The sequence below is a fragment of the Rhinopithecus bieti genome, unplaced genomic scaffold, assembly GCF_001698545.2.
Source record: "Rhinopithecus bieti isolate Rb0 unplaced genomic scaffold, ASM169854v2 scaffold_12238, whole genome shotgun sequence".
Lineage (NCBI taxonomy): Eukaryota > Metazoa > Chordata > Mammalia > Primates > Cercopithecidae > Rhinopithecus > Rhinopithecus bieti.
Window position 1 is genome coordinate 325469 of NW_016807069.1, and position 24814 is coordinate 350282.

Genomic DNA, 24814 nt, shown 5'->3' on the forward strand with positions numbered 1-24814 from the left:
GGGAAGAAAAAGAGGTGTAATTGGACTTACAGTTCCATATGGCTGGGGAGGCATCAGAATCATGGTGGGAGATGAAAGTTACATCTTACATCACAGCAGCAAGAGAAAACGAGGAAGAAGCAAAGTGGAAACTCATGATAAACCCACCAGATCTCATGAGACTTATTCGCTATCACGAGAATAGCAGGAGAAAGCTGGCCCCCTGACTCAATTACCTCCCCCAGAGTCCCTCCCACAACATGTGGGAATTCTGGGAGATATAATTCAAGTTGAGATTTGAATGGGACACAGCGAAACCATATCATATATGTATTATATACTGTATGCTTAGAATAAAACAAGTAGAGAAAAGAAAATGTTATTAGGAAAATCATAAGTAAAAGAAAATATATTGGCCGGGCGCGGTGGCTCACGCCTGTAATCCCAGCACTTTGGGAGGCCGAGGCGGGCGGATCACAAGGTCAGGAGATCAAGACCACGGTGAAACCCCGTCTCTACTAAAAATACAAAAAAATTAGCCGGGCGCGGTTGCAGGCGCCTGTAGTCCCAGCTACTCCGGAGGCTGAGGCAGGAGAATGGCGGGAACCCAGGAGGCGGAGCTTGCAGTGAGCCGAGATCGCGCTACTGCACTCCAGCCAGGGGGACAGAGTGAGACTCCGTCTCAAAAAAAAAAAAAAAAAGAAAAGAAAATATATTTACTGTTCATTAAGTGGACATGAATCATCATAAGGTCTTCATCCTTATCATCTTTACATTGGATAGGCTGAGGAGGAGGAGGAAAAGGAAGGACTGGTCTTGCTGTCTCAGAGGTGGCAGAGGCAGAAGAAAATCCATGCATAGCTGAACCCCCACAGTTCAAACCTCTGTTGTTCAAGAATCAATTATAATTGGATTGACCTTATTGAAAAAATATTTTAAAAGAGATTTTGAACAACTTGTCCTTCATGATTCCAGACACTCTACAAATTTGTTATTCAATAACTCTGATATTATGGTCACACTATTCAAAATATTGATTTTGGGGTGCTGCAGGAGGAAAACAGCATGCTAAGAAAAGATGGGGGGGATAATAGCATTACATGACCCCATGGAAACCTTTCAGAAATTAAAAAGCCATGTTAACTCAATATATGCAGTTTCATCTTGAATTGGTCAGTTTAAATAGGTTGCTACAGTAACAAATAATTCCAAGATTTCAAGGATGTAAAAAACAGAAGTGTATTTCTTGCTCAAGCAGAGCCATCACTGGTCCAGGATGCTCTCCAGGGCAGCTGTCCTCCATATGTTGGCTGGGCATTCTCAGCTGCTTCAGTTTAATGGCATCTCCATCTCAACACGTACCTCCATCACTGCCAAAGCCAAAGCAAGAGAGTATGGAGAAATACACTTGACTCCTAAATGTTTCCACCCAGATGTCCCTTCTCCTCCTGTTTCACTGGCAACACGGGTCACACGGCCGTACCTAGCTTCAGTGGAGCAGAGAACTGTCCCTCCTGTAAGATCAGAGGGAGAGGGTAAAAATCAGATGCTGTAATGTCTAACATGGGTGTCTTCAAACTTCATATCAACAACATGACTCAACAAATAGTTTTCAATGTGGAAAATTTTAACTGAAATTATTGTTCTTTGTTTTAGGAAAACAAGATGCTATATCAGCTTTTTTTCATTGTAACTTTTAGTAATATATTAAGTAACTGTCCATAGCAGGAATGTAATATTTTAGCTATTTCATATGTTTTCATTAGAATAAATCTAGACTAGAGCAGCAACCACCTCAAATTCATTCTAAAATAAAACATATTTTAGAAAAAAGCATACACTCAAAGTCACAACCTAGTAGTCACATTTGAGTGTCAGTCCTGTCTGGTTTCCAGTTCTGATTTCACTCGCACTAGCCAAGTGATTGAATTAACCCTTGCGGACTGCTATTTCAGAAAACCAGGGGCAATATGTCTCAAAGTTTGGCCTGATAAGCAAATTAAATAATAAAAATGAAAATGGTGTCAAATCTCTACAGAATGAAAATTAATATATTGTTGAAAATATATATAATTTGAAAGGTAAGACTTGGTTAAAAAATAATCTGCCCTAAAATTTAAATTCCAGATGTTAATCAAAACATATGATTAGCTCTTATTATAATATCCAGTGATATGGAAAAGAGACTTGGCAGAGTTTTTGATCATGTTTAATTATTGCTTATTTTGTAGTTTTAAAAACAACTGGAAATGTCTATTTCAGTTCTTAAATAACCCTAATGAGTAGCATTTATGCAATCTCTTCCATGAGATCACTGTCATTGTTGGCTCCCAGGAAAAATCATGAGGTGATCCAAAGTGAAAAAGTACTCAAATTAAACCCATCTGCAGATACTAACATAATAGAGCTAACTTGGATGTAAAAGGGAAAAACAATCAGGGTTTTTACGTAATAAATCTTGTTCCAGAAATAGGAAGGCATGTATTCAAGTTAACTGAACTATTTGGCTTTGCATTTAATGTCCACACTATGTGAATTGTCTAGTTATATTGAAATTTCATTCTAAAACTAAATATTGGTCTAATGTTGCTATTTTTCATAAAAGATTCAAGCAAAAGAGAGGAACAGGAGAAGGAGGAAGACAAAAGAGGATGAGGGAAAGGAAAGGGGATGTAAAGAAGAAAGAGCAGAAGAAAAGAAGTAAAACGATTTGAGACGTGGTGCGTGAATCAGTTTGACAGATAAACTCCCATTCGAAGTTTATATATTTGTAATCTCATGATTAGAAATGCACAGAAATGTCTTTCCTGAGAAATAAAATTGAGAGTGTTTTCTTCTCAGAAACATTTACAACTACAAACTAGTTTACTATTACAAACTAATACGACGACAAACCAAAGAAAACAGATCAGGGCAACAAACAACCCTATATAACTCCTTGGAATAATGTTTGCTAATTTTATTTAAGTTAAGAAAGTAATTTCTTTCCACAAAATGTCCTCTCTACCTTCCCCAATATTTTTCCTCTGACGGACAAGACAACGTTCCAAAATAAATTCCTTTTCTGGTACAGCTCTTCTAGTGCCCTTGCTTCTTAACCAAATGTGTGCTTCAAACTGTATTTTCATTCAGCTTTATAATAAGAAAATTCATCCTGTACTAATTTTAAAAAAACAAATCTCTAACATTCTATTATTATTCAAAGTTTCATTGGGAGACATCATCTTAAAAGTTGATTATCACTCAAGAAGAAAAAAAATTTGCAATCTACAAATTCAATGCAATCGCTATCAAAATACTACCACCATTCTTCACAGAATTAGAAAAAAAAATTCTAAAATTCATGTGGAACCAAAAAAGAGCCTTCTTAGCCAAAGCAAGACTAAGCAAAAAGAATGAATCTGGAGGCATCACACATCAAACTATACTATAAACCACAGTCACCAAAACAGTGTGGTACTGGTATAAAAATAGGTATATTGACCAATGGAACAGAATAGAGAACCCAGAAATAAACCCAAATACTTACAGCCAACTGATCTTCAACAAAGCAAACTAAAACATAAAGTGGGAAAAGGACACCCTTTTCAACAAATAGTGTTGGGATAATTAGCAAGCCACATGCAAGAAAAAAGAAACCAGATCCTCATCTCTCACCTTATACAAAAATCAACTCAAGATGGATTAAGGATTTAAACCAGAGACCTGAAAATATAAAAATTCTAGGAGATAATATTGGAAAAACCCTTCTGGACATTGGCTTAGGCAAAGATTTCATGCCCAAGGACCCAAAAGCAAATGCAATAAAAACAAAGATAAATAACTGGGACCTAATTAAAGAGCTTTTGCATGGCAAAAGGAAGTCAGCAGAGTAAACAGGCAACTCACAGAGTGGGAGAAAATCTTCACAATCTATACATCTGACAAAGGACTAATATCCAGAATCTACAACAAACTCAAACAAATCAGTAAGAAAAAAACAAACAATCCTGTTGAGAATAATAAAAATTTAAGAAAAAAAAAGTAACAAATAGTCCAGACTGAACTTGGAATCCTGAAAAAGCAATGGAACATTTCTCACATATGTTTCTAATTTTGATCACCAAAATACAACAGCATCTCACTGATGAGGTACATTTTCTCTGTACCCTATATGTGGAAACTCAGTTTTGTGAAATACTTTGACTCATCAATTCTTTCTCCCCTTAGCATTTTTTTGTAAAAGAAAGAAACCCTACACATACCCACATACATACTGAGTAGCCAAAAATTTGATCTGGCTTTGCCAGATATCAGTGTGTTTCCCATTAAAAGAGTTGGCATAAGACAGCAAACATATGGAACATACTGACTGCCTATCACCTAACAATTAAATTACTATGATTTCTCCTATGGCTACAAAGGTTTGAGGCAATCTGCAGATCCTGAAATTGAACAGTGTTATCAACCAGGCTCACTAAACAGCTTTTGCTGGCAAATAAAGCTGTGAAAAATAAACTGTAAGGACAATTTGGAACTTGAACCTGAGATGCAGCCACCCAGTGCCAGAATGGTAGACCAGCTTGCTACTTAAAGACACACTTCCAGCCGGGTGCGGTGGCTCACGCCTGTAATCCCAGCACTTTGGGAGGCCAAGGCGGGCGGATCACAAGGTCAGGAGATTGAGACCACGGTGAAACCCCGTCTCTACTAAAAATACAAAAAAATTAGCCGGGCACGGTGGCGGGCGCCTGTAGTCCCAGCTACTCAGGAGGCTGAGGCAGGAGAATGGCGTGAACCCGGGAGGCGGAGCTTGCAGTGAGCCGAGATCACGCCACTGCACTCCAGCCTGGGCGATAGAGCCAGACTCCGTCTAAAGACACACTTCCCATGAGAGGTATGACAACCCTGGGAAATGGAGCCCTAAAGTTGCCCCATGATGCAAATCATCACTGGACAATGTATTAAAACCTGATCCTTCATGAAAGAAATCTGATTGTTCATGAAAGATGAAAACATTGCATACTTTTCGCACCACTTTGAACTTAGTGGAAGTTAGAATGATGTAGTTGTTGTCCTATTTGTTTTGAGTATTAAATGTCTTCAGATTGACTGTTCTCTTATTTAGGAACAGGGTGGGCCTTACTCAAACATAACAAATATAATTTGTGGTTGACTGGGAAAATTCCCTCTGTCTCAAAATGATCTTCCCTCTAACATTTTGCTGATTCTTCAAACTCCACTACAAGTCATTGGTTCCTGCTAAGAGAAACCTATGCCCTCAGGATCTCCTTAAATGTCAATCACAGCAAGAAGGGTGTCACACTGTGCTCTAAATTCTAACTAATTTGAGACTGATTTGTGAAGGAGCTTTTATTCTTTCCAATAGGGGTTAGCAAACCATGACCTGTGAGCCAGAGATGTTGGAACACAACCATGCTGATGCCTTGACTTCAGCCTATGGCTGCTTTTGTGCTGCAATAGCTGAATGGAGCTGAGTAGTTGAGGCAGAGAAGGCAAGGCCCACGAAACCTAGAAGACTTACACCTGGCCCTTTACAGAAAAAGCATACCAATTCCTGATACAGAGCAATGGGCCTCTTGAGCACCTAGAGGCATGGACAAAATAAAGAGGAAATGGGGAAAGTGAAGTAAGAATGCTTTACCCTTGGGGGGCACTCTGCTTTTTTTTTAAACACACCCCCACGTCTGAGCACATTTCTGCTTTTAAGAAAGGATCTTTGCATAACTAATTCTCACAATATAACCTGCAGAGATTGATATCACAGACTCTGGCACATGTAGGTGCTCAAGAAATATCTGTTGGATGCATACATTCATTCATCCAACAAATAATATATCAAGACTTATTATATGCAAGCACTATTATAGGATTTGTGAAAAGAGCAGTAAGTCAGGAAAAAGTAAATTCTACTCCCATAAGCTTTCACTGTAGTGTGGGGAGACAAAAAATCAACATGTAATTATACAAATGATTAATAATATGTTAGTACAAAGAACAGTGGAGAGTACGATTTTACAGAGCAGTCACAGAAGGTCTCCCTAATTCCAAGACATTTGAGCAGAGACCTGTAGGAAGTGAGGGAGGTTACAGGCTACCTGAGGGAAATGCAAAGGCCCTGAGGTGGTAAGGGGCTTGGCGGGTCCCAGGAAGCCACTGTGGCTGAAACACAGTGAGGGAAGCGTCCTGGCAGGTCAGAGGTCAAATGGGGAAACAAAGCAGCAGCAGTTAGGGCCCTGAAGGCCACATAAGAAACTTGGAATTTTACTCCGAGCTATTAAAAGTTTCAAGAAAAGGAGGAGACACAACCTCACTTGCATTGAGAGTAGTCCCTCTGCCTACTGTGTGGAGCACCGACTGTGGGGAGACCAAGGTAAATATCTTCATAGGGTAGACTGACTGCTATGAAATCAAACCAACAACAACAACAAAAACACTTCTTCCACTTCCACATAGTAGGCTCTTTCTCCCTTGGGAAAAACACGTTAACAAACTTATCTGGTTATTAAAGGTAGACCCCATATGGCGCCCCACCTTGAACATTTCCTAGAAGGCAGAGGTATAAAAAGAGAAGAGTTAAACTGGCCTTTACAATAAATTGACAAAAGTATTTTGTATTCCCCGCAAGGTAGGGAAGACACAGATTTGGAATACTCTGATATGGGATAAAGAAGATTCTGGGAGAAAGAATTAATCTGAGCCACAGAGCTGGGGCAGGGACATCGGACAGCACCAGAGGTGGAGCTGGCCAGAGACTTTGAGCATAATGATGTTTAATATGCAATTTTAAGCCGTTTACTTCTCTCTGTGTTGAAATGTAACAATCCCATGCACATTCTCCATTACCCTCAAACATTTCATGAAAATATGTCTGCTATGCACAGCTATTTGGCACTAGTGAGGTTTTAGAAAATTTTGAAAGAGGAGCAAGAGAGAAGGAGTTTTCATCGTAATCTGCATCAGGAAAAACCTAAGCTCTCCCATTCTCTCCACCAAGAAAAAAAAAAGTGCTCAAAAATACTGGTGACGACATGCCATTGTGTGGGTTAGGAAATCAAGATACTTCATTTAGAAGTTTTTTAAGAGTCATTCCAGAATGTTAGAGGGTTTGTGGTCCATCATTTTAGGAGCCAAAACTTTGGTTATATATGCAAGTTCAAATTAAGGATGTCAAGGTACTAATAAGGTAAGTGGCCTTGCATACAGGTTAGGTGAAAGTCATAAACCTGGTTTCCTGGTAAAGCTAGGGCCCAAGCCTAGTCTTCTAATTCCATGTCAAGTCCACTCCACCATAGCTGCCTTGCCAACACAACCTTTTCTAAGCCCAAATGTGTTGATGTGCATTGCACCAGATTTCTGAAGACTTAAGCCACTTCCTGAGATAAATTACTCATACAGGAACGCAGACTAGCAGTTACTGCAAACAACTCTAAGACTCTCATCTAAAGAGCAGATATGCCTTCCTGAAGGGCATGCTCCAAGGCAAATAAATCCTTTGGATCTAAGTCTACCTGTTAGCACATGCAAGAACACTTTCAGCTCATTGACCCAGAAGTGATAAAGGAAATGAAAAGTTCAGCCAACCAAAATGGGGTGCTCAAAGGGATTCTTCTAAGGTCCGGGCTGCACAGGGTAGTTCTGCTTGTCCCCACCAAAGTTAGCCTCTGCCAAGGAAATGATCCCAGCTCTGGCCACCACATGTGCCTACTACCCCCAAAGTAGAAGGCCTTGGAAAGAATCACATGCTCATAAAGTCCCCATAATTAGGCACTTTCACTGGGAATGGTCTTTAAGTTATCAATCATAGTGCACAAGAAGAATTAATAAAATTCTGTATATTTTTAAAACCTTTTATAGAATCATACATTACTAACATTTCAAATACAAGAATGAAACTGACCAGGTTTTAACTGACTTAATTTTAGCACTTGCATAAGTTACTTAGCCTCGCTGAGGCCATTACCAATAAAATGGAGATGACAATGTCTACTTTATATGATGGTTTTCAGAATTGGAGATAGTGTATATACAGTGTATAGCACTATGCCTGGCACAGAGATGGGGTTCAATAAGTAATACCCATTATTATTAATTAGTAGTAATAATATTAATTACTTGAAGTAAGCAGAGCTGATCCCATGCTGAGGCCGTGCTGAGAGCCACCCACCTGATTTGTAGAGCACCCTTGAGTACTTGCTGACAACAGTCAAGTTTCAACCTAAGGGTGCCATATACTTCCATAGGTGCCATATACTTCTCTTTTCCAGAATACAAAGATCCAAGAGGCATGACATGGTCAAGATAACAATAGGACTTGAAATTTCTATAAGCAGCATAAATGCCTCCCAGAGCTATAATCTGTTTCTGTCCCCAAAGTAAGACATTGTATAGAAATCATAACCTTGGCTATGGCCAGGAAAACTCTCATAATCACCATATTTGAAAAATAAAAATGAAATGGTAATTTACTTACTTCTTACGAGGACAAACCTTTGCAATCTTTATTTAAATGACTAATAATGACAAAGGCATAAGTGAACGCAGTAAATAACTCTGGAAATGTTTGGGTCAGTAAGGCCAGGCAATAGAAGGCCCGGGGCAACTCAGCCTGAGCCACTGTCCTGGGAAACATTTCAAAATAAAGGTTGGCACAGAAGACCACACAGATCTCAAGCCAGGGGAGCCTGAGTTCTGGTCTTAACCTCCACCATTTACCAGTCACATAAGCATCTGCAAGTCAAATAACTTCTCCAAGCCTCAGGGTTCCTATCTGTAAATGGGGGATAACAACTTACCCACCTGCTTTACTGGAAGACTGAAATAATGTACATCCATGTGCTTTATAAACTATGAAGCGCTGTGTGTGACGTATTAGCATTATTTGTCAATTCTGCTCCATACACAGTAAAGCAAATAAGCTTTTGGTTTATGAGTATCCAGTAAGCTGACAATTAGATATGGGGGTGTTTTCCAGTTTTTTGTTTCTTTGTTTCCAGAATTATCTTATTCCTTCTTTACACAAGTTCCTAAAATAGAGAGTAAATTAGGCAGTTGGGACTCCTATAGACCACCAAGTGACCTGAATTCAGTAAGTTTTCACTGCACTCATGATCTCATTACAGACACAAGCTTTGCTATGGGCAGGATGAATAGGGTTCCCTATGTGAAACCTTAAAGCTTGATTAGTCTTTAGCAACCCCTCCTCTCCTCTTCACCTCTCTCTCTTTTAGTAATACCCTAAACTCGGTACTCAGGATTCTCATATTTTTCCCTGGTCAACAACTCTACCAGCAGCCCACTCCAGCCTGGCATCCTGAGGAAAGACCCCCAGTTTGGGCCTTTCTAGTCCCCCATCCTCACCTCTCATAACAAATTGTACCTGTTCTAAGTTGCATCATTCTTCACAAGACTTACCCTCTGCTGACCTGCTAATGAAAGACAGTGACGTCTCTCCCACATAAGGGATTTTCATTTGGGTCTTCTTAGATAACACTTAGGTTTCAAAGGAGAGACTACAGCAGCAGAAAATTTGAAAACAAGCACAAGAGATATTTTAGGTAATCACACACACTCTCATTTATTCACTCATAAAGCACGTATTCAACACCCACAGTGGATTAAGAATCAGTCGGGGAGACAGCGGTTACAATGGTAATAAATGCAGTGTGTGATAAGGGACTAAGTCAGGGCTAATTTGCCTGGACACATAAACCAGGGGAAAGGCTGCTCTCAGCCAGAGCCCAGAATCTCTAACTAGGTCAACCCATATCCATTGCATAACACTGCTACCCAGCAACAGACTCTCAACTGCAATAAAAGCATTTCTAGTTGCAATTAAAAATTAATTGAAAATGCAGAAGACATAATTCTTACCCTCAAAGATATCCCAATCAAATGGGAAAAACAAAAAAACAGTTTATTATAATACAAGGAGATATGGGCTGATTATTGGTCCAATCAGATACCTCTAAAACCAGACAAATATCAGGAATTTAAAAGAATTTTATCCCCTAGCAACAGAATGCAAGAATCATGTAACACTAATAGCCCATAATAGTAATGACAGTTAGCTTGTGCCCATCAGGAGCAAAATTCTAAAGATGTTCTCAAATTGGAAACTAACAATCAAACCCCTAATCCTGGTCCTGTTCCTTAGAAGCTCACAATCTAGTAGGGGAAACAGATAATATTTATAACAATGTGATAATTGACATGAGAGAACTGACAAGCTACTGTAGGAACAAGAGATGGAAATAACCTAAGTGTCTGTTTAATTGCGTTATTTGTTTTTATACTATTGAGTTGTATGTGTTCTTTATAATTTTTGAATATTAACCACCCATCAGATAAATGGTTTGCAAACTTTTTTTCCCATTGGGAATCAGGGGGAGGGGGGAAGCTACTTTTTTATTTTGTTGATTATTTTCTTTGCAGTGCTTTCCTGTGTCTTTACATGGTCTTCCCTCTGTACCCATCTGTGTCCTAACTGTTCTTATGAGGACACCAGTCATATTGGATTAGAGTCCACACTAATGACTTCATTTTATTTTATTTACCACGTTTAAAAATGTGTTTCCAAGTGCAGTCACATTCTGAGGTACTGGGGGTCAGGACTTCAACATAAGGATTTGGTAGGGACACAATGGAAACCATAACGCTTGGGCAAATAAAGCCATTAAGAGGATTTAAGCAAGAAAATGACATAATTCAATATGTGTTTTTAGAATAGTATGGCAGAAAAAATAGAGAAGAGGAAAAGTGGTGATGGGAAGATTACTTTGGAGATTATTTCAGTAATCTAGACCCCAAAAGAGACATTCTTAACCTGGAACCCACAGGTAGGCTAGGACATGCTGTATTTATAGAATCACATGAGGATGCATATGTACCCATAGTGTAATTAGTCTGAAAGCCCTATTATATCCAAGAAGCACCATGCAATAGCCAAAATAAATAAAAACTCATTAACAAATCCCATGCTTTACTCATATTACTCAAAGGAATTCCAACAGAAAACGCATAAAAGCACTTGCTAAAATCTTTTGTTCTCCTGCTCATTTTGCTCTTGTCCTAGAGGTATTCCAGCATCTCTCTCCTCAAAACCCTCAAAGAGAAATACTCCTCCATCACTCCTCCAATGCCTTCTTCCTCCATCAGAAGAAGAGCCCTTTCTTTTCTCTCTGAGAACTTTACCAGGTACATCAAATTTACTTCTCTTCTGTAAAAATAAATATTTGGAGAGAGAGAAAAATTGCTTCATGTAAACTGAGGATTCTATTTATTAGGCAGAGAAGCTGTGGGGAAAATCTCTGAACGTTCCCACATTAATCATTTTTGTCCAAGTTCATGCATTCTTTCTTCTTAAAGAGTCATGATTTTTTTCAGGTTCTCAGAGTGTTTAGTAAATATGTTTGACGAGTAGTAAATAACTGTCAAAAGAAAAAGAATGTGGTGGGGGGAGACGGGAAGAGATTGTGATTGTCTAGGAACTGAGCAAGGCCATCTACCATTCTCTAACACTCAGACTGGTCCTAAATAAACCACCATACCTATGGTTATGCATCCTGCCTATATTGCATTCCAAAGCCAACTGTGCACTAATGAGCCTTCAAACAAAGCTGATACAGTGACAGGGTATTGCCTCAAAGGACAAGGCTCTTATAAATAAATGCATTTTGCTTTGAAGATGATTCACTAAGAACCCTTGAGTAAACTGCTGATTTGGGTCATCCAATCCAGTATTAAGTGATCTTTTCATTCCACTCAAGTAAGAAGTTAATGAAGATATGTAAATGATGATTCTTTCAGACCACAAATCTACTGTGTATAGACCATTATGAGATGTTGTGGTAAGAAAGGCTATAAGAGAGGGAAATAAAATGTGCCTTAACCTCACCTTCTTTTCCCAGCTAATTTCTTCCCAACCTCCTAACTGAGGGCTTATTTCTTTGTAAGCTCTCACTTCAGGCTTAGCCAAATGTCTCATCTCTTGTGCACAGTAGCTTGTCAATTCTCTCATTTCAATTACTACACTGTTATAAATATTACCTGTTTCCCTTACTAGATTGTAAACTTGTATGGAGCAGGACCAGGATTTTGTTTGTATGTTTATTTGTTTGTTTGCTGAGTACCTAGAAATTCAATACTTCAGATATTTATGAAGTAGGTAAATACTCACTGATAAGCCTGACTTCAAATTTTATGCCATTTCTCTTATACTACCCTGCATCTTAGAATAAAAAGATGTAAGTACGTTGGCAATGATTTAGAATCTGGTAAGTTTTTCAGAGAATCTAATTCTAAACAATAACAGTGGGTATCCTCAGCTCAACCCTGCCTAAGGATTAAGTAGCTGAGCCCATTTTCTTGGAAAGCATTAGGGGTCAGAGGCAGGAAGTTGATGGGAGCTGGTAGAGAAATTAAAGAAAGAAAGTTCAACTATTCTTCATTCATCTGTGGAAGCATGTTCTCATATCATTCAACCTTTCAGAGGGAACTTCCCAAACTGCTTCTAATATATCCCATCCAAAGTTTCCCTCTGAATCATTCAAGAGCCATCTAGTTGTGGGTAGAACAACACTAAGTTATTGCAATACTGTTTTTCTTAAGTATCATGAGTATTTCAACATCTCAATGAAGCTATTCATGGTTTGAGCCTCCTGAATCAGGTTACATAGAAGTCCAACATGTGAGACTCATTTTGTGGAAGCAAAAAAATTTAACCCATCTATGAATCTAACTGCATGAGAACTACCTACTAGGTAGGCATGTAAAATGCAGATTTTTAAGTCTACCCGAGACCTAGGCAATAAGATTCTCTGAGGTTGAAAGCTAAATAGATCTCCCTTCTTAACAAGATCCTTGGCCGGGCGTGGTGGCTCATGCCTGCAATCCCAGCACTTTGGGAAGTGGGGGCAGTTGGATCACCTGAGGCTAAGAGTTGGAGACCAGCCTGGCCAACATGGTGAAACCTCATCTCTACTAAAAATACAAAAAAAAATAGCAGGGTGTGGTGGCATGCACCTGTAATCCCATCTACTTGGGGAGGCTGATGCAGGAGAATCACTTGAACCCAGGAAGCAGAGGTTGCAGTGAGCCAAGATCGCACCACTGCACTGAACTCCATCCTGGGTGACAGAGGGAGACTCCATCTCAAAAAAAAAATAAATAAATAAATAAATCCTGGGTAATCCCACCCATCTATTTAGACTCAGTTCAGAGATTATATCCTTTCCTTTTTTTTTTTTTTTTTGGTGCCTCAGCCTCCCAAGCAGATATTATATCTTCTTAAAGGAAATATTTTTGGACCTTCAGCCTGGATTGTGAGCTACCCCTAATGTCTCCTCTCACTGTGATTACCATGTGATTACCATTGTGATTACTCATGTTATCTGTCTCCTGTGATACACTGGGTTCCAAGAGGTCAGCAGCTTTGTCTTGTTTACATCTGATCCCCAAGGTGTTGAATAGGGCTGATGAGTTTAATGAATGAATATTATGCACTACAAGATGAACAGCCAGAATGCTAGGGTTGAAGCACCCTTCCAGGGCATGCAAGATATTCTGAGGTCTGGCCCCTATCTACCTCTCCATCTTCTCCCTGCAACTCTCTTTTTCACACTCCCCTACTTCCTATGTTTTTGTTTGATTTGTTCCCTCTTCTGAACTCCTATCACTTTGTGCCATCTCCTCCATTCACACCATCCCCCATGCACACCTCCCTGCCACTGGATAATTCCTACTCATTCTTTCTAACTTCCCACTCAGCCAACTACACCTTTCAGGAAGTTCCCCCAACTCGCACTACCCCAGAATATCTTCTCTCCCCTACGATCAGTAACAGACTATACATATTTTTATGTTTTATTTTACTAATTACCTCTCTATGTTGGTCTTCTATGAACTATGAACTCATTGAAGATGCAGACCATATCTTATTCATCTATTCATCCCTAGTTTCTACTCCAGTTCTTGCATAGAGTAGCTGTTCAGAAAGTTACCATTAAAGAATGGATGAATAGACAGGCAAACAAAGCCAAAAATTCAGGCACATCTGTAAACCAAAGCAGAAGCAAATACACCTGAACACTGCTGAAACAAGAGTTGAGGGACTGTATGTATAAGTCAGGCATCTTATCACATTGGCCAGGAAGGATAAGCCAAAAAGGATTGACATGTGCATCACTTCAAACTAGGTAGAAGAGAAGCTGAGGATTCTAAGGCCATTAACTAAATCATAGTGAGAAACTAGATCATAAGCCTGGGTACAGGTCAGTGACTAGACATGGTGGCCAGAGAACATGGAGGGAAGTAAAGAAGGCAGGGAGAGAGGGACCCAAGGTCAAACCCATAAGACAATGAGTCAGTCCTTGTGGCTTTCGGGTTAGCAAACCCGCAGCTGCTTTTGTGAGACTATCATAGCTTCTTAAAGTGACAATGCTCCCTGGACAGGACCTGTCACTAAGTTTTAGGTTAAAAGAATGAAAATCATGTTGTGTTTTTTACTAAAACTTCCAGCATTTTAGTTTCCTATTGCTGTTTTAACAAATTATCACAAACTTAGTGGCTTAAAACATCACAAATGTATTATTTCGTAATTCTAGAGAAGTTCAAAAACGGGTCTTACAAGGCTAAAGTCAAGGTATCAGCAGGGCTGTGCTCCTCCTGGAGGATTTCAGGGAGAATCTGTTCCTTGCTTCTCCAGCTTCTAGAGCCTGCTTGGGTGCTTTGGTTCATGGCTCCTTCTAGCAATGGCATCATTCTGACCTCTGCTTCCAATATCACATCTCCTTCTCTGACTCACTCTCACTCTGAACTACCTGCTTCCCTTTCATAAAAACCCTTGTGATTACATTGGGCCCACCCAGGTAATCCAAGATAATCTCCCATCAAGATCTTAACTTAATCACATTTGCAAAGTACCTTTGCCATGTAAGGTAACGAACAGATTCACAGGCTCCAGGATTAGGACATAAACTTCTTTTGCAGGCCATTATTCTGTCTATCACACTCAGTCATAGAAAAAAAGTATTTTTAAAAATTGAATTAAATTTTGATAGAAACAATAAGTATATAATTCTAAACTTTCTATCTGTGACAGGAAATAACATGACACAAGAATCTGGAAAACAACAAATGTGGAAAGGAAAATTAGAATTGTATTATAATTTATAGTTTCCATTGGTTTTCTTCAATTAAAATTCTAATATAAATATAATACTGTCACTTCTAAAAGATTACAGCTGAGCACTACTACCTTTGTTTTCACTGGTTATGCATCTTTCCTCTCCAAGTCCCTGTCTTTGTGGGCAAGGCTACATGCCTCAAAACTATAGGTGGTACCCTCTGGAATGCATCACTGCCAGCAATTCATGTTGCGCAGGAATTCAACTGAGAAGCATGAAAAGGAAAAGGGTAGAAAAGAATTCAATCCAAGACATGAAAAGGAGAATAGTCCATTTTCTTCAAAGAAAAAAAGTAGCAAATGCATAAAGAGGAAGCTCTACATTTAATTGAAAGTATGAATATCCTAGGATTTTCCATCTATAAATTATTGAAGATAAAAATGAAAAATGTTTTAAATGCCATGTATGACCATGATGAGAGTCCACATTTTCTGACCAGGTTGGACAAAGACAAATTACAAACTCATGCTTGATATAGCAGCAGATGTGGCCAGGAGGGGCCAATGTTGAGTATATCAGTCTGGCAGGGATGGGGGATTGTCATTAAGAGATATTTACCCTTCCTTCCAGCCAGGGAAGAAGAAAAATCATTATCAGCAAGCAGCTGGTAACATTGGCAGACTTTCAGCATGGTCTTCTAATTTGTCCATTTTCTTCCTTGATCAAAATGGAAGAGAAAGAAAAAGAAAAGTTCAGAACTCTTTTCAAAGACAATTGACATTGTGTATCATTTTTTAAGACAGCTTGGTTTATCTCTACAAAATTGTTCTCATTTTAACAGGTCAGGTCACATAATTATAAAAGCGTTGAGTACTTGGTATTGTTCAAAACAAAAAAGATGTCAGCATGTTTATCAGCACTGGGAATGGATCCCATAGAAAGAGCTAAAAATATAATAGAAGAGGAAATAATAAATTGAGTCCTCAAAACATGGACAGAAAAGTCAACAATACAGAAGGAATGAGGGGATGTGTCTTTCTCAGAAACTGGAAGACGGCTGAGGTGAAGCTATGAAACTTGGTGGGGATGGGGACGGGAATCTGAGGAATTTTATCCCTGAGAACCTTGAAGTTTCTCCCATTAAGGAGAAGGAAGGGACAGCATAAAACAAAGTGGAAGAGCTTAGAAGGCAATGATAAACATTTGGAAGAGTCACTGGGGACAATTAGGAGAGGCAGCTGGCCAGATTTTTGGACCATTTTGAAGACTTGCCTGAGACTGGGGACTACGAATGTATAGAGGGAAAAAATCCACACAATTATATCAATTTTCCCAATAGCCTAAAGGTAGAAGTAGAGAAAGTATATGGTGGGATTGATCCATGTTTGAGGATTTGCAGGACCAATGGAGTGACCAAAAAAAGGCGGCGGGGTGGAGGGCAGGGCCGGCCAAGGCTTCTAGGTTAAACAAGCACTGAAGCTACAGGAGAAGAGAGAGTATATGATAGGTGGAGGGAATTAGACAGATTTAAACATGGAAGGGACAGGGCCAAATTGAGTTTTGACTATAACTACTCTGGGTGCGGAATAAAACATGTAACATAAAAGTGCTAAGACTGGAGACAGAGAAACCACTGGGCAGCTCTCTCACTAATCCAAGACAAGGATGACAAGTTTCTGAACTGGCAAAGGGAGTGCATTCAATTCCTGTGGCTGCCATAACAAATTACCACAAACTACATGGCTCAAAGCAAGGAACATATACTCTCTCACAATCTCACATTTCTAGAAACTAGAAATGAAAATCAAGCTGTTGGCAGGGCACTCACTCTGAAGCCCATACAGGAGAATCTTTCCTTGCCTCTTTTGCCTTCTGGAAGCTGTCATCGTTCCTTGGTTTCCTTAGTTTGTGCCCACATCACTGCAATCACTGCCTCTGTCTGTATCTCCACATTGCTTTCTCCTCCGTGTGTCTGTATCTTCCCCTCTTCTCTATGCCACAGTTCTCCCTCTGCCTTTCTCTTGTCATTGGATTTAGGGTCTACACAGAAAATCCAGTATAATCTCATCTCAAGATCCTTAACAATGGCATCTGTAAAGACCCTTGTTCCATATAAGGAGCACAAGTTCCAGGGATTTGGTGTGGACTTATCTTTTAAGAACTATCACCCAACCCATAATAAGTAGTAATAAACAAAAAGAGGGAGAGACAAAACTCAGAACTATTTGAAAGGTATAGCCAGCAGAACTTGACGATTAGTTGCTGTGGAGAGCAAAAAGAGAGAGAAGTCAAGGGTAACTTATAACTAAAGTATCTAGATGGTGCCATCCCCTGTGATAGAGAACATGAACAGAAACCCAACTTAATAAAGAAGATGACGACCTTTTGAACACGTTGAGTTTGAGGTGGGCCTGGGACACCTAGATGGAGATGTTCAGCAGGTAATAGGACTTATGCATCTGAATAGCAAGAGAAAGAACTAGGCTCAGAATAGATACTTGGGAGTTTATGAGCATGTAAGTGGTCATTTAAAACCTCAGAGAAGATAACATTGCTCAAGAAAATAAATAGGTGGCAAGAACTCCAGAGAACTAAAAGTGGACAAGTGGCAGTTAAGGGACAGACAGAGGAAGACAAACTCATGAAAGACATCAAGAGAGAGTGGTAAAAATTACAAGTTCCAAAATTTAAACAGTAATAATAAAAAAAAAAAGTCTGCCAACCAAACAAAGCCCTGGGCCAGAAGAATTCACAGGCGAATTCTACCAGACATACCAAGAGCAATTGGTACCAATCCGACTAAAACTATTCCAAAATATACAGGAGGAGAGACTCTTCCTCAATTTGTTCTATGAAGCCAGCATCACCCTGATACCCAAATGTGGCAAAGACACAATGAAAACAGAAAAATATAGGCTAATATCTTTGATGAACATAGACACAAAAATCCTCAACAAAATACCAGCAAACTGCACCCAGCAGCACATCAAAAAGTTAATTCACCATGATCAAGTAGGCTTTTTTCCTGGGGTTGTATAAGTTAGTTCGCCACACACATATCAATAAATGAGATTCACCACATAACAGAATTAAAAACAAAAACCACATGAACACCTCAACGGATGCAGAAAAAAACTTTTGATAAAATTCAGTATCGCTTCATGATAAAAATCCTCAACAATTGGTATCAAAGGAACATACTTCAAAATAATAAGAGCCATCTATGACAAACCCACAGCCAACATCATACTGAACAGGCAGAAGCTGGAAACATTCTCCTTGAGAATTAGAACAAAACAAGGATGCGCACTCTCACCACTCCTATTCAACATAGTACTAGAAGTCCTAGCCAGAGAAGTCAGTCCAGAGAAAGAAAAAAAGGCATCCAAATAGGAAAATAAGTCAAATTATCTCTCTTCACTGACAGTATGACTCTATATATAGAAAGCTTTAAAGACTCTACCAAAAGGTTCCTAGACCTGATAAATGAAAAGAAGTCAAATTATCTATCTTCACTGACAATATGATTCTATTTCTAGAAAACCTTAAAGACTCAACCAAAAGGCTCCCAGGCATGATAAATTACTTCAGTAAAACTTCATGATACAAAATTAATGTAAAAAAATCAGTAGCATTTCTATACACCAATAATGTTAAAGCTGAGAGCCAAATCAAGAACATAATCCCATTTAAAATGTCCACAAAAAAGTAAATAAATTACCTAGGAATACATCTAACCAAGCAGGTGAAAGATCTCTACAAGGAGAACTACAAAACACTACTGAAAGAAATCATAGATGACACAAACAAGTGGAAAACTATTTCATACTCATGGATTTGGAAGACTCAATATCGTTAAAACATCCATAATGCCCAAAGCAATCTACAGATTCAGTGCTATTTCTATCAAACTACCCATGTCATTTTTCACAGAATTAGAAAAAAAACTATTCTAAAATTCATATGGAAACAAAAAAGAGCCCAAGTAGCCAAAGCAATCCTTAACCAAAAAAACAAAGCCAGAAGCATCACACTAGCCAACTTCAAACTGTATTTTAAGGCTACAGTAACCAACACGCATGATACTGGTACTAAAACAGACACATAGACCAATGGAACAAAATAGAAAACCCACAAATAAAGCTGCACACCTACAATCAACTGATCTTCAACAAAATTGACAAAAATAAGCAATGGGGGAAAAAACCTCCCTATTCAATAAATGATGTTGGGTTAACTGGCTATCCACATGCAGCAGAAGAATGAAACTGGATCCCTACCTATTACCAGATATGAAAATTAACTCAAGATGGATTAAAGACTTAAATGTAAGACCTCAAACTATAAAAATTCTAGAAGAAAACCAATACCATTTTGGAGAGTGGCCTTGTCAAAGAATGTATGACTAAGTCCTCAAAAGCAATTGAAACACAAAAATTGACAAGCGAGACCTAATTATACTAAAGAGCTTCTGCACAGCAAAAGAAACAATCAACAGAGTAAACAGGTGACCTACAGAATGGGAGACAATATTCACAAACTGCACATCCAACAAAGGTCTAATATCTAGACTCTATAAAGAACTTAAATAACAAGCAAAAAACAGCTCCCTAAAAACTGGGCAAAGGACATGATCAGACACTTTTCAAAAGAAGACATACAACCAGCCAACAAACATATGAAAAAATGTTCACCATCACAAATTATCAGAGATATGCAAATCGAAACCATGAGATACTATGTTACACCAGTCAGAATAGCTATTATTAAAAAGTCAACAAATAACAGATGTTGGCAAGACTGTGGAGAAAAGGGAGCACTTATATACTCTTGGTGGGAATGTAAATTAATTCAGCTACTGTAGAAAGCAGTTTGGAGATTTCTCAAAGAACTAAAACTAGAACTACTATTTGACCCAGTAATCCCATTACTGGGTATATACCCAAAGGAAAATAAATCATTCTACCAAAAAGACACATGCATTCATATGCTCATTGCAGCACTATTCCACAATACCAAAGATATGGAATCAACTTAAGTGCCTATCAGTGGTGGATTGGATAAAGAAAATGTGGCACATATATACCATGGAATACTCCACAGCCGTAAAATAAAATGAAATCATATCCTGTTCAGCAACATGTACGCAGCTGGAAACCATTATCCTAAGTTGATTAACACAAAACAGAAAACGAAAGACCACATTTTCTCACACATAAGTGGGAGCTAAACATTAAGTACTCATACACACAAGATGGGAACAATTGACACTGGGGCCTACAAGATGGAGGAGAGAGAGGGAGACAAGGCTGAAAAACTATTAGGTTCTATGCTCATTACCTGGTGACGGGGTCACTCATACCCCAAACCTCAGCATCAAGCCACAGACCCTTGTAACAAACCTGCACAGGTACCCCCTGAATCTAGAATAAAAGTTGAAATTTTTTTAAAAGGAAAGAATGGTCAAACAGTTACAAATAATTTCAAGAGGATGTGGTGTCCAGAAGCAAGAGTCATTTTTAGAAGTGGGTAACTGTGAGCAATGTTATAGAGCACAGAAGACAAGTGAAATAAGTAAAGTGTTGAAGCAGATGATAGAGTTGGAGGGGTACCAGGGGGTTACCCAGAAGAAAAGCAGTCCAGATAAAAAGAAAGCACATGCAAAGGCCATGAACATTTCAGGCATGCTCAAAGAACAGCAAGAAGGCCAATGTGGTTGGAATAGAATGAGCAAGGGAAGAAAGGAGTTGAGAAGTTACAGAAGTCCTGATCATATAAGACCTTTCCAGCCATTTTCAGAACTATAGCTTTTATTTTGAGTGAGAATAGGAATCTCTCAGAGAGTTTTCTGCAGAGGAATAACAGAGGATATAATAATATAAAATAATATAAAAATAACAGAGGAATAATCTGATTCTTTTTTAACAGGATCACTCCAACAATTATGAGAACAAGAGATGAAACTCAAAAGACAAATTGGAGAGTGACTGTATGTATGGGTCTTGAATGCAGATAAAATGGCTGTGCAAATATGAGGGAGGATGTACATAGGGAGATTAGTTAGGAAGGAAGTGATTGCAACAATCTCAGCAAGAGATGATGGCAGCTTAGAACAAGGTGCTAGCTATGAAGGTGAGAAGAGATGTGATTACGGATATATTTGAAGGTGGGCCCCAAAAAATAGCTGAAGGATTAGACATAGAGTGAGAAAAATATGAGTCAAGGATAATCCCAAAGATCTTGACCTAGGATACTAGAAGACTAGAGTCACCATGAGGGAGAAACACACCTTCTATGTACAAACAGTAGGCTCACTATACAAATGAAACTTAAAAGTAAAGGTCTAGTCCTTTATTCCAACCAGATCACCTACCCCATACCCCTTCTATGTAATAATTGTGCTGCAGTCACTACATATGACATTTCAAGAGACATGTCAAGTACCTATGTCATTAAAGTTCAACGTGCAAAAGCAAAAAAAAAAAAAATGAAGCTGACAATAAATGTTGAAGAGAGACTGCAAAGGACTGGTAAAGAAAACCATTCACTGGCCAAGTGTAGTGGCTCACATCTAAAATCTCAACACTTGTGGGGGCCAAGGCAGAAGGAGTGCTTGTGGCCAGAGTTTAAGACCAGCCTGGGCAACATAGCAATACCACTGTCTCTACAAAAAATAAATAAAAATATTAAAAATTAAGAATAAATTTAATTAATTAAATTGTTTTTTAATTAACAGGTGTGGTGGCATGTCCCTATAGTCCTAGGAATTGGGAAGTCTGATGCAGAAGGATAGCTTGAACCCAGTAATCTGAGGCTGCAGTGAGCCATCCATGATCATACCACTGCACTCCAGCCTAGGAAACAGAGCAAGACCCTGACTCTAAAAAATAAATAAAACTCACTTGATTGACTTACAGCATGTTTCATTGCATACCACAAGCTTGAAAATGCACAGATGTTCCTCCCATAATATACCAGAAAACCTGGTGATTCACTCTTTAGCAAGAAAGATCCTGGAAAACTTGGATTAAATTGAACCCACCAGTACTACATCATTACTGAAAAATTCATACTTAACGGGAAAGAAAAATAAGGGTGTTCTTCATGAGAAAAATGTGTCAACTACACATTCTCAATATCCCCCCTACATTAGAGAATCATGACCTATAAACGTTGTGAAATGATACTAGTAAATTGAATAGGTTTTCTTCCCAAAATCTTTGGGTGTTGTTTGAGACATTTAAAGGGTCAGAGCTTGGCAACAACTCAATACTGTGTGGAAATGATTGAGGATGTATTCTACCTTTGGAGCCTCTCAGTCACTCAGGAAATCCTCAATTATGGGAATAGGTTATTGCATATGCAAATTGCATTCACTCTGAAATTTATTAGTGTTGCTCCAACATCTATTCAAAGGCAGCCAGATTCTCTCCCATGGGCATATGGTTCTCCGCTGAACCCAAGAGGAATTATGCCAATCTAAGAAGAGTGCAATGGATCCTTCAGAATTTTGGAGAACTAACATTTTGCAGCTGAAAATAAGCATGAGCATCCCAGAATGCTTTCACCTAGAAACATGTTGTAACTGGAACTTAGATTCCCAGGTCAGTCCACAAACATTGATTTAATCCATCCTTTTCCTACAACACTCTGTAAACAGTACTGCAGGACCTGTCAACATGAGAACCTTGTTTCCATTGATTTAATGAGGGAGTATTTTTGGAACACTGGTTACGCACCATGCTTGTACCGGAGTTACAGAGTTGTGGAACACAGAGAACACAGTCCTCGCCCTCAAGGAGTTCACAGGGAGTGGCACAGACAAGGAGAACATTAAATCCAACAGAGAGCAGTCGGTGTTGTGACAGAAACACGGGCTGGGTGTTGAGGAGGCACAGGCAGCCGTGAGGGGAGGGGGATATCTAGTGCTGACACCTGAAGGAAGAACAGGTCTTGAAGGCAGATAAAATGGCTGTGCAAAGCACATTGCAAAGCACATTCAAAGCTAAAGCTTATGTCATACAAACACATCTCTCCAACAGTTATTACTCTCTATAGCCCACATGATCTGTGGCCCACCAGGTTGTAAGCTTCCACTAAGGGATCTGCTGGCTTGGGGCAAGACTTTTGGCAGAAGAGAAAGTATTGAGGAGGGTGAGGAGCCAGAGAAAGTGCCATGGGGCATAGAGTAAAGCATGGGAAGGCTAAGAGAAGAGAACAACATCTCTAGGATACAGGAATGAGACACTTTGTGGGAGGGAGTCCCATAGATCAGCCATTATAAAGAATCTATCCAATTCTAATATTGTGCAAGTTCTGTAGATATAAGGATCCATAAAATATATCCCCCAGCATCAATGTATGAGACACATAAAATATGTTACTCAACATCTTGAGGTCTGCCAGGGGCACCAAGTGCAGTCACATGTTGTAAAATGGTGAATATAATAGTATCTAACCTCAGATGATCATTATAAGGAAACCATCTCTGCTTCCCATCCCCAACAACCATTTTCTTTTTTTTTTTTTTTTTTTTTTATATTTGTAAAACTATTTTTTTCTAGTTATAAGTTGAAACTTACCCATCTTATGTATTTTACAAAATAAAAAAGTCTACTAGGTTAAAACTCATTCATTCATAATTCCCCCATTCAAGTATGTATGTGATTTCAGACATTTTTTTCTATGTCCATGGGTATATATTTACATTTCAAAATGGAGTTTATGTTGTAACACTGTTTTCATTTAACACTTCATTGGTTACATCAAGCTATTAAATATTTATTACAGTGTTTCGTGGATGGATTCAGTAAAAATACATGTAATTTGACCATATGTCTTGGCAAATAAGCAAAAGAAAAAACTTTGAAAAAGATAAGCTGGAAGTTGAGTCTGAACAATTCTATGAACTAGATAAGCAACCTCAGGCTAAATCTGTTGAAGGTCAGTTTGTTCTCAATAAAACTTGATGAAAGTCAATTTCATAAGGTTAGTAGGAATAAATGGCACATTATGCAAATAAAAAACTAGTACACAGAGACAATTAATAAACAGTAACTATAGCTATAAGTAGGTTGATGCAAATTAAATAGATATAAAAATCATTTAGCCAGCCAGGTGCGGTGGCTCGCGCCTGTAATCCCAGTACTTTGGGAGGCTGAGGTGGACAGATTACTTGAGGCCAGGAGATCAGCCTGGCCAACATGATGAAACCACTAAAAAAAAAAAAAAAAAATTACAACCATTTTCAAGAAGGAGATGCTACTACAAATCAGCTAAGTTCAATGGTACTTATTAGATGACAAGTAACAATAACCATAATTGCCGTTATTATTATATTACGAATACTTACTGTGTCCAAGATATAGTGTTAAAACCTTCATAGACATTCATGTCAGTTAATGCTCACAGTCAGGATGTAGGTATGGTGATGAGTCCCATTTTACAGGTGAGAGAGGTTCAGTTTTCAAGAGCCATACTCTTAACCACTACTCTGTACCCGCTACCATATAAGGGAAGCATGAGAGTCTAGTGTGCCTATTTTTAAATTACTGTTCTTAAGTTAGAGACTTCCTGTATGGTGCTATATTCATTTCTGGATTTTTTTAAAGGTGTGGCAGGGAAAAAACAGGGGAAAAAAGAAGAGGTGTATTTCTTTCCATTGTTAAGAAAAATAAGCAAAGGAAGGGAGGGAGAGAGGGAGGGAGGGA